Source organism: Schistocerca americana, unplaced genomic scaffold (assembly GCF_021461395.2).
Source record: "Schistocerca americana isolate TAMUIC-IGC-003095 unplaced genomic scaffold, iqSchAmer2.1 HiC_scaffold_17, whole genome shotgun sequence".
NCBI lineage: Eukaryota > Metazoa > Arthropoda > Insecta > Orthoptera > Acrididae > Schistocerca > Schistocerca americana.
Genome location: NW_025725790.1, coordinates 3,666,723 through 3,675,707, shown reverse-complemented (window position 1 = coordinate 3,675,707; position 8,985 = coordinate 3,666,723).

Genomic DNA, 8,985 nt, shown 5'->3' with positions numbered 1-8,985 from the left:
CCTCTAACCATCTTATTGACGATGAAACACAACAATTTCATCAGAATTAAATACAAAAGGCACAATGCCGACTCTAGTACAAGAAGACTGACTCTTCCTACTGTCTATGTTTAGAACCATTCCTGTGACACTAGTTATTGATTCCGATGCTTCACTTCAGGTGTACTGTATCCCTCTGACCTTCTTATTCACGATGAAACACAGAAATTGCTTCGGAATTAAATATAAAAGACGCAATGCCGACTTATGTACAAGAGGACTGACTCTTTCTACTGTCTAAGTTTTGAACCGAACCTGTGATACTAGATATAGATTACGATGCCTCACTTCAGGTGTACTGTATCTCTCTGACCTTCTTATTGACGTTAAAACACAGAAATTGCATCGGAATTAAATAGAAAAGGCACAATGCCTACTTAAGTACATGAAGACTGACTCTTCTTACTGTCTATGCTTTAACCATTCCTGTGACACTAGTTATGGATTCCGACGCTTCACTTCAGGTGTACTGTATACCTCTGACATTCTTATTGACGATGAAACACAGAAATTGCGTCGGAATTAAATACAAAAGGCACAATGCCGACTTAAGTACAAGAAGACTGACACTTCTTACTGACTATGTTTTGTACCATTCCTGTGAGACTACTTACAGGTTCCGATGCCTCTTTTCAGGTTTACTGTAACCCTTGGACCTACTTATTGATGATGAAACACAGAAATTGCTGCGGAATTAAATAGAAAATTCACAATGCCGACTTAAGTACAAGAAGCCTCACTCTTCCTACTGTCTATGTTTTGAACCATTCCTGTGACACTAGTTATATATTCCGATGCTTCACTTCAGGCTTACTGTATCCCTCTTCCCTTCTTATTGACGATGAAACACAGATGTTGCATCGGAATTAAATAGAAAAGGCACAATGCCGACTTAAGTACAAGAAGACTGACTCTTCCTACTGACTATGTTTTGAACCATTCATGTGACACTAGTTATAGACTCCGATGCTTCACTTCAGGTATTCTGTATCCCTCTGACCTTGTTTATTGATGATGAAACACAGAAATTGCATCGGAATTAAATAGAAAAGGCACAATGCCGACTTAAGTACAAGAAGACTGAATCTTCCTAGTGTCTACGATTTGAACCATTCCTGTGACACTAGTTACATATTCCGATGCTTCTCTTCTGGTTTACTGTAATCCTCTGACCTTCTTATTGACGATGAAACACAGAAATTGCATCGGAATTAAATACAAAGGGCACAATACCGACTCAAGTACAAGAAGACTGACTCTTCCAACTCTCTATGTTTTTGAACCATTCCTGTGACACTAGTTATAGATTCCGATGCTTCACTTCAGGTTTACTGTATACCTCTGACCCTCTTATTGATGATGAAAGACAGAAACTGCATCGGAATTAAATATAAAAGGCAAGATGCCGACCTAAGTACAAGAAGACTGACTCTTCCTACTGTCTATGTTTTGAACTATCCCTGTGACACTAGTTATATATTCCGGTGCTTCACTTCAGGTTTACTGTATCCCTCTGACCTTTTTGTTGACGATAAAACAAAGAAATTGCATCGGAATTAAATGGAAAAGGCACAATGCCGACTTAAGTACAAGAAGACTGACTCTTACTACTGTCTATGTTTTGAACCATTCCTGTGACACTAGTTATAGATTCCGATGCTTCTCTTCAGGTTTACTGTAACCCTCTGACCTTCTTATTGGCGATGAAACACAGAAATTGCAACGGAATTAAATACAAAAGGCACAATGCCGACCCAAGTACAAGAAGGCTGACTCTTCCTACTGTCTATGTTTTGAACCATTCCTGTGACACTAGTTATAGATTCCGATGCTTCCCTTCAGGTTTACTGTATCCCTCTGACCATCTTATTGACAATGAAACACAGAAATTGCATCGGAATTAAATAGAAAATGCACAAAGCCGACTTAAGTACAAGAAGCCTGACTCTTCTTACTGCCTATGATTTGAACCATTCCTGTGTCACTATTTATAGATTCCGATGCTTCACTTCAGGTGTACTGTAGGCCTTGGACCATCTTATTGACGATGAAACACAGAAATTGCATCGAAATTAAATACAAAAGGCACAATGCCGACTTAAGTACAAGTAGACTGACTCTTCTTACTGTCTATGTTTTGAACCATTCCTGTGACACTAGTTATAGATTCTGATATTTCACTTCATGTTTACTGTAACCCTCTGACCTTCTTATTGACGATGAAACACAGAAATTGCGTCGGAATTAAATATAAAAGGCACGATGCCGACTTAAGTACAAGAAGACGGACTCTTCCTACTGTCTATGTTTTGCACCATCCCTGTGACACTAGTTATAGATTCCGAAGCTTCACCTCAGGTTTACTGTATCCCTCTGACCTTCTTATGGACGATAAAACATAGAAAGTGCATCGGAATTAAATAGAAAAGGCACAATGCCGTCTTAAGTACAAGAAGACTGACTCTTCGTATTGACTATGTTTTGAACCATTCCTGTGACACTACTTACAGATTCCGATGCTTCACTTTAGGTTTACTGTATCCCTTGGACCTTCACATTGACGACGAAACACAGAAATTGCATCGGAATTAAATACAAAAGGCACAATGCCGACTTAAGTACAAGAAGACTGACTCTTCTTACTGTCTATGCTTTTAACCATTCCTGTGACACTAGTTATAGACTCCGATGCTTCACTTCAGGTATACTGTATCCCTCTGACCTTCTTATTGACGATGAAACACAGATATTGCATCGGAATTAAATAAAAAAGGCACAATGCCGACTTAACTACTAGAAGACTGACCCTTCTTACTGACTATGTTTTGAACCATTCCTGTGACACTAGTTATAGACTCCGATGCTTCACTTCAGGTATACTGTATCAGTCTGACCTTCTTATTGATGATGAAACGTAGAAATTGCATCGGAATTAAATAGAAAAGGCACAATGCCGACTTAAGTGCAAGAAGACTGACTCTTCGTACTGTATATGTTTTGAAACATTCCTGTGGCAGTAGTTATGGATTCTGATACTTCACTTCATGTTTACTGTATCCCTCTGACCTTCTTATTGACGATGAAACACAGAAATTGCATCGGAATTAAATACAAAAGGCACAATGCCGACTTAAGTACAAGAAGACTGACTCTTCTTACTGACGATGTTTTGAAACATTCATGTGACACTAGTTATAGACTCCGATGCTTCACTTCAGGTATACTGTATCCCTCTGACCTTCTTATTGATGATGAAACACTGAAATTGCATCGGAATTAAATAGAAAAGGCACAATGCCGACTTAACTACAAGAAGACTGACTCTTCCTACTGTCTATGTTTTGAACCATTCCTGTGACACTAGTTATAGATTCCGATGCTTCTCTTCAAGTTTACTGTAACCCTCTGACCTTCTAATTGACGATGAAAAACATAAATTGCATCGGAATTAAATACAAAAGCCACAATGCCGACTAAAGTACAAGGAGACAGACTCTTCCTACTCTCTATGTTTTGAACCATTCCTGTGACACTAATTATAGATTCCGATGCTTCACTTTAGGTGTACTGTATCCCTTTGACCTTCTTTGTGACGATGAAACACAGAAATTGCATTGGAATTAAATACAAAAGGCACAATGCCGACTTAATTACAAGTAGACTGACCCTTCTTACTGTCTATGTTTAGAAACATTCCTGTGACACTAGTTATAGATTCTGATACTTCACTTCAGGTTTACTGTATCCCTCTGACCCTCTTATCGACGATGAAACACAGAAATTGCATCGGAATTAGATACAATAGGCACAATGCCGACTTGAGTACAAGAAGACTGACTCTTCCCACTGTCTATGTTTTGAACCATCATTGTGACACTAGTTATAGACTCCGATGCTTCACTTCAGGTATACTGTATCCCTCTGATCTGCTTATTGATGATGAAACACAGAAATTGCATCGGAATTAAATAGAAATTGCACAATGCCGACTTAAGTACAAGAAGACTGACTCTTCCTACTGTCTATGTTTGAACCATTCCTGTGACACTAGTTATAGATTCCGATGCTTCTCATCAGGTTTACTGTAACCCTCTGACCTTCTTATTGACGATGAAACACAGAAATTGCATCGGAATTAAATATAAAAGGCACAATGCCGACTCAAGTACAAGGAGACAGACTCTTCCTACTCTCTATGTTTTTGAACCATTCCTGTGACACTAGTTATAGATTCCGATGCTTCACTTCAGGTTTTCTGTATACCTCTGACCTTCTTATTGCTGATGAAACACAGAAATTGCATCGGAATTAAATACAAAAGGCAAAATGCAGACCTAAGTACAAGAAGACTGACTCTTCTTACTGCCTATGATTTGAACCATTCCTGTGTCACTAGTTATAGATTCCGATGCTTCACTTCATGTGTACTGTAGGCCTTGGACCATCTTGTTGTCGATGAAACACAGAAATTGCATCGAAATTAAATACAAAAGGCACAATGCCGACTTAAGTACAAGTAGACTCACTCTTCCTACTGTCTATGTTTTGAACCATTCCTGTGACACTAGTTATGGATTCTGATATTTCACTTAATGTTTACTGTATCCCTCTGACCTTCTTATTGACGATGAAACACAGAAATTGCGTCGGAATTAAATACAAAAGGCACGATGCCGGCTTAAGTACAAGAAGACGGACTCTTCCTACTGTCTATGATTTTAACCATCCCTGTGACACTAGTTATAGATTCCGATACTTCACTTCAGGTTTACTGTATCCCTCTGACCTTCTTATTGACGATGAAACACAGAAATTGCATCGGAAATAAATACAAAAGGCACAATGCCGACATAAGTACAAGAAGATTGACTCTTCTTGCTGACGTTGTTTTGAAACATTCATGTGACACTAGTTATAGACTCCGATGCTTCACTTCAGGTATACTGTATCCCTCGGACCTTCTTATTGATGATGAAACACTGAAATTGCATCGGAATTAAATAGAAAAGGCACAATGCCGACTTAAGTACAAGAAGACTGACTCTTCCTACTGTCTATGTTTTGAACCATTCCTGTGACACTAGTTATAGATTCCGATGCTTCTCTTCAAGTTTACTGTAACCCTCTGACCTTCTTATTGACGATGAAACACAGAAATTGCATCGGAATTAAATATAAAAGGCACAATGCCGACTCAAGTGCAAGGAGACAGGCTCTTCCTAATCTCTATGTTTTGAACCATTCCTGTGACACTAATTATAGATTCCGATGCTTCACTTTAGGTGTACTGTATCCCTTTGACCTTCTTTGTGACGATGAAACACAGAAATTGCATCGGAATTAGATACAAAAGGCACAATGCCGACTTAATGACAAGTAGACTGACCCTTCTTACTGTCTATGTTTAGAAACATTCCTGTGACACTAGTTATAGATTCTGATACTTCACTTCAGGTTTACTGTATCCCTCTGACCCTCTTATTGACGATGAAACACAGAAATTGCATCGGAATTAGATACATTAGGCACAATGCCGACTTGAGTACAAGAAGACTGACTCTTCCCACTGTCTAAGTTTTGAACCATCATTGTGACACTAGTTATAGATTCCGATGCTTCACTTCAAGTTTACTGTATCCCTCTGACCTTCTTATTGACGATAAAACACAGAAATTGCATCGGAACTAAATAGAAAAGGCACTATGCCGACTTAAGTACAAGAAGACTGACTCTTCTTACTGTCTATGATTTGAACCATTCCTGTGACACGAGTTATAGATCCCGATGCTTCACTTTAGGTGTACTGTATCCCTTGGACCTTCTTATTGACGATGAAACACAGAAATTGCATCGGAATTAAATACAAAAGGCACAATGCCGACTTAAGTACAAGAAGACCGATTCTTCTTACTGACTATGTTTTGAACCATTCATGTGACACTAGTTATAGACTCCGATGCTTCACTTCAGGTATACTGTATCCCTCTGATCTGCTTATTGATGATGAAACACAGAAATTGCATCGGAATTAAATAGAAATTGCACAATGCCGACTTAAGTACAAGAAAACTGACTCTTCCTACTGTCTATGTTTGAACCATTCCTGTGACACTAGTGGTAGATTCCGATGCTTCTCATCAGGTTTACTGTAACCCTCTGACCTTCTTATTGACGATGAAACACAGAAATTGCATCGGAATTAAATATAAAAGGCACAATGCCGACTCAAGTACAAGGAGACAGACTCTTCCTCCTCTCTATGTTTTTGAACCATTCCTGTGACACTAGTTATAGATTCCGATGCTTCACTTCAGGATTTCTGTATCCCTCTGACCCTCTTATTGCTGATGAAACACAGATATTGCAACGGAATTAAATACAAAAGGCTAAATGCCGACCTAAGTACAAGAAGACTGACTCTTCCTACTGTCTATGTTTTTAACCATCCCCGTGACACTAGTTATATATTCCGATGCTTCACTTCAGGTTTACTGTATCCCTCTGACCTTCTTATTGACGATGAAACACAGAAATTGCATCGGAATTAAATATAAAAGGCACAATGCCGACTCAAGTACAAGGAGACAGTCTCTTCCTACTCTCTATGTTTTGAACCATTCCTGTGACACTAATTATAGATTCCGATGCTTCACTTTAGGTGTACTGTATCCCTTTGACCTTCTTTTTGAACCATTCCTGTGACACTAATTATAGATTCCGATGCTTCACTTTAGGTGTACTGTATCCCTCTGACCTTCTTATTGACGATAAAACACAGAAATTGCATCGGAATTAAATAGAAAAGGCACTATGCCGCTTTAAGTACCAGAAGACTGACTCTTCCTACTGTCTATGTTTTGAACCATTCCAGTGACACTAGTTATAGATGCCGATGCTTCTCTTCCGGTTTACTGTAACCCTCTGACCTTCTTATTGACGATGAAACACAGATATTGCATCGGAATTAAATACAAAAGGCACAATGCCGGCTCAAGTACAAGAAGATTGACTCTTCCTACTGTCTATGTTTTCAACCATTCCTGTGACACTAGTTATAGATTCCGATGCTTTACGTCAGGTTTACTGTATCCCTCTGACCATCTTGTTGACAATGAAACACAGAAATTGCATCGGAATTAAATAGAAAAGGCATAAAGCCTACTTAAGTACAAGAAGACTGACTCTTCTAACTGTCTATGATTTGAACCATTCCTGTGACACGAGTTATAGATTCCGATGCTTCACTTTAGGAGTACTGTATCCCTTCGACCTTCTTATTGACGATGAAACACAGAAATTGCATCGGAATTAAATACAAGAGGCACAATGCCGACTTAAGTACAAGAAGACTGATTCTTCTTACTGACTATGTTTTGCACCATTCGTGTGACACTAGTTATAGACTCCGATGCTTCACTTCAGGTATACTGTATCCCTCTGATCTGCTTATTGATGATGAAACACAGAAATTGCATCGGAATTAAATAGAAATTGCACAATGCCGACTTAAGTACAAGAAGACTGACTCTTCCTATTGTCTATGTTTTGAACCATTCCTGTGACACTAGTTATAGATTCCGATGCTTCTCTTCAGGTTTACTGTAACCCTCTGACTTTCTTATTGACGATGGAACACAGAAATTGCATCGGAATTAAATACAAAAGGCACAATGCCGACTCAAGTACAAGAAGACTGACTCTTCCTACTGTCTATGTTTTGAACCATTCCTGTGACACTAGTTATAGATTCCGATGCTTCACTTCAGGTTTACTGTATCCCTCTGACCTTCTTATTAACAATGAAACACAGAAATTGCATCGGAATTAAATACAAAAGGCACAATCCCGACTAAAGTTCAAGAAGACTGACTCTTCCTACTGTCCATGTTTTGAACCAATCCTGTGACACTAGTTATAGATTCCGATGCTTCACTTCAGGTTTACTGTATCCCTCTGACCTTCTTATTGACAATGAAACACAGAAATTGCATCGGAATAAAATAGAAAGGCACAATGCCGACTTAAGTACAAGAAGACTGACTCCTCTTACTGTCTATGCTTTGAACCATTCCTGTGACACAAGTTATAGATTCCGATGCTTCTCTTCACGTTTACTGTAACCCTCTGACCTTCTTATTGTCGATGAAACACAGAATCTGCATCGGAATTAAATACAAAAGGCACAATGCCGACGCAAGTACAAGAAGACTGACTCTTCCTAATGTCTATGATTTGAACCATTCTGTGACACTAGTTATAGATTCCGATGCTTCACTTCAGGTGTACTGTATCCCTTGGACCTTCTTATTGACGATGAAACACAGAAATCGCATCGGAATTAAATGCAAAAGGCACAATGCCGACTTAAGTACAAGTAGACTGACTCTTCTTACTGTCTATGCTTTGAACCTTACCTGTGACACTAATTATAGATTCCGATGCTTCACTTCAGGTTTACTGTATCCCTCTGACCTTCTTATTGACAATGAAACACAGAAATTGCATCGGAATTGAATAGAAAATGCACAATCCCGACTCAAGTTCAAGAAGACTGACTCTTCCTACTGTCCATGTTTTGAACCAATCCTGTGACACTAGTTATAGATTCCGATGCTTCACTTCAGGTTTACTGTATCCCTCTGACCTTCTTATTGACGATAAAACACAGAAATTGCATCGGAATAAAATAGAAAAGGCACAACGCCGAATTAAGTACAAGAAGACTGACTCCTCTTACTGTCTATGCTTTGAACCATTCCTGTGACACTAGTTATAGACTCCGATGCTTCACTTCAGGTTTACTGTATCCCTCTGACCTTCTTATTGACGATGAAACACAGAAATTGCATCGGAAGTGAATACAAAAGGCACAATGCCGACTTAAGTACAAGAAGACGGACTCTTCTTACTGTCTATGTTTAGAACTGAACCTGCGACACTAGTTAT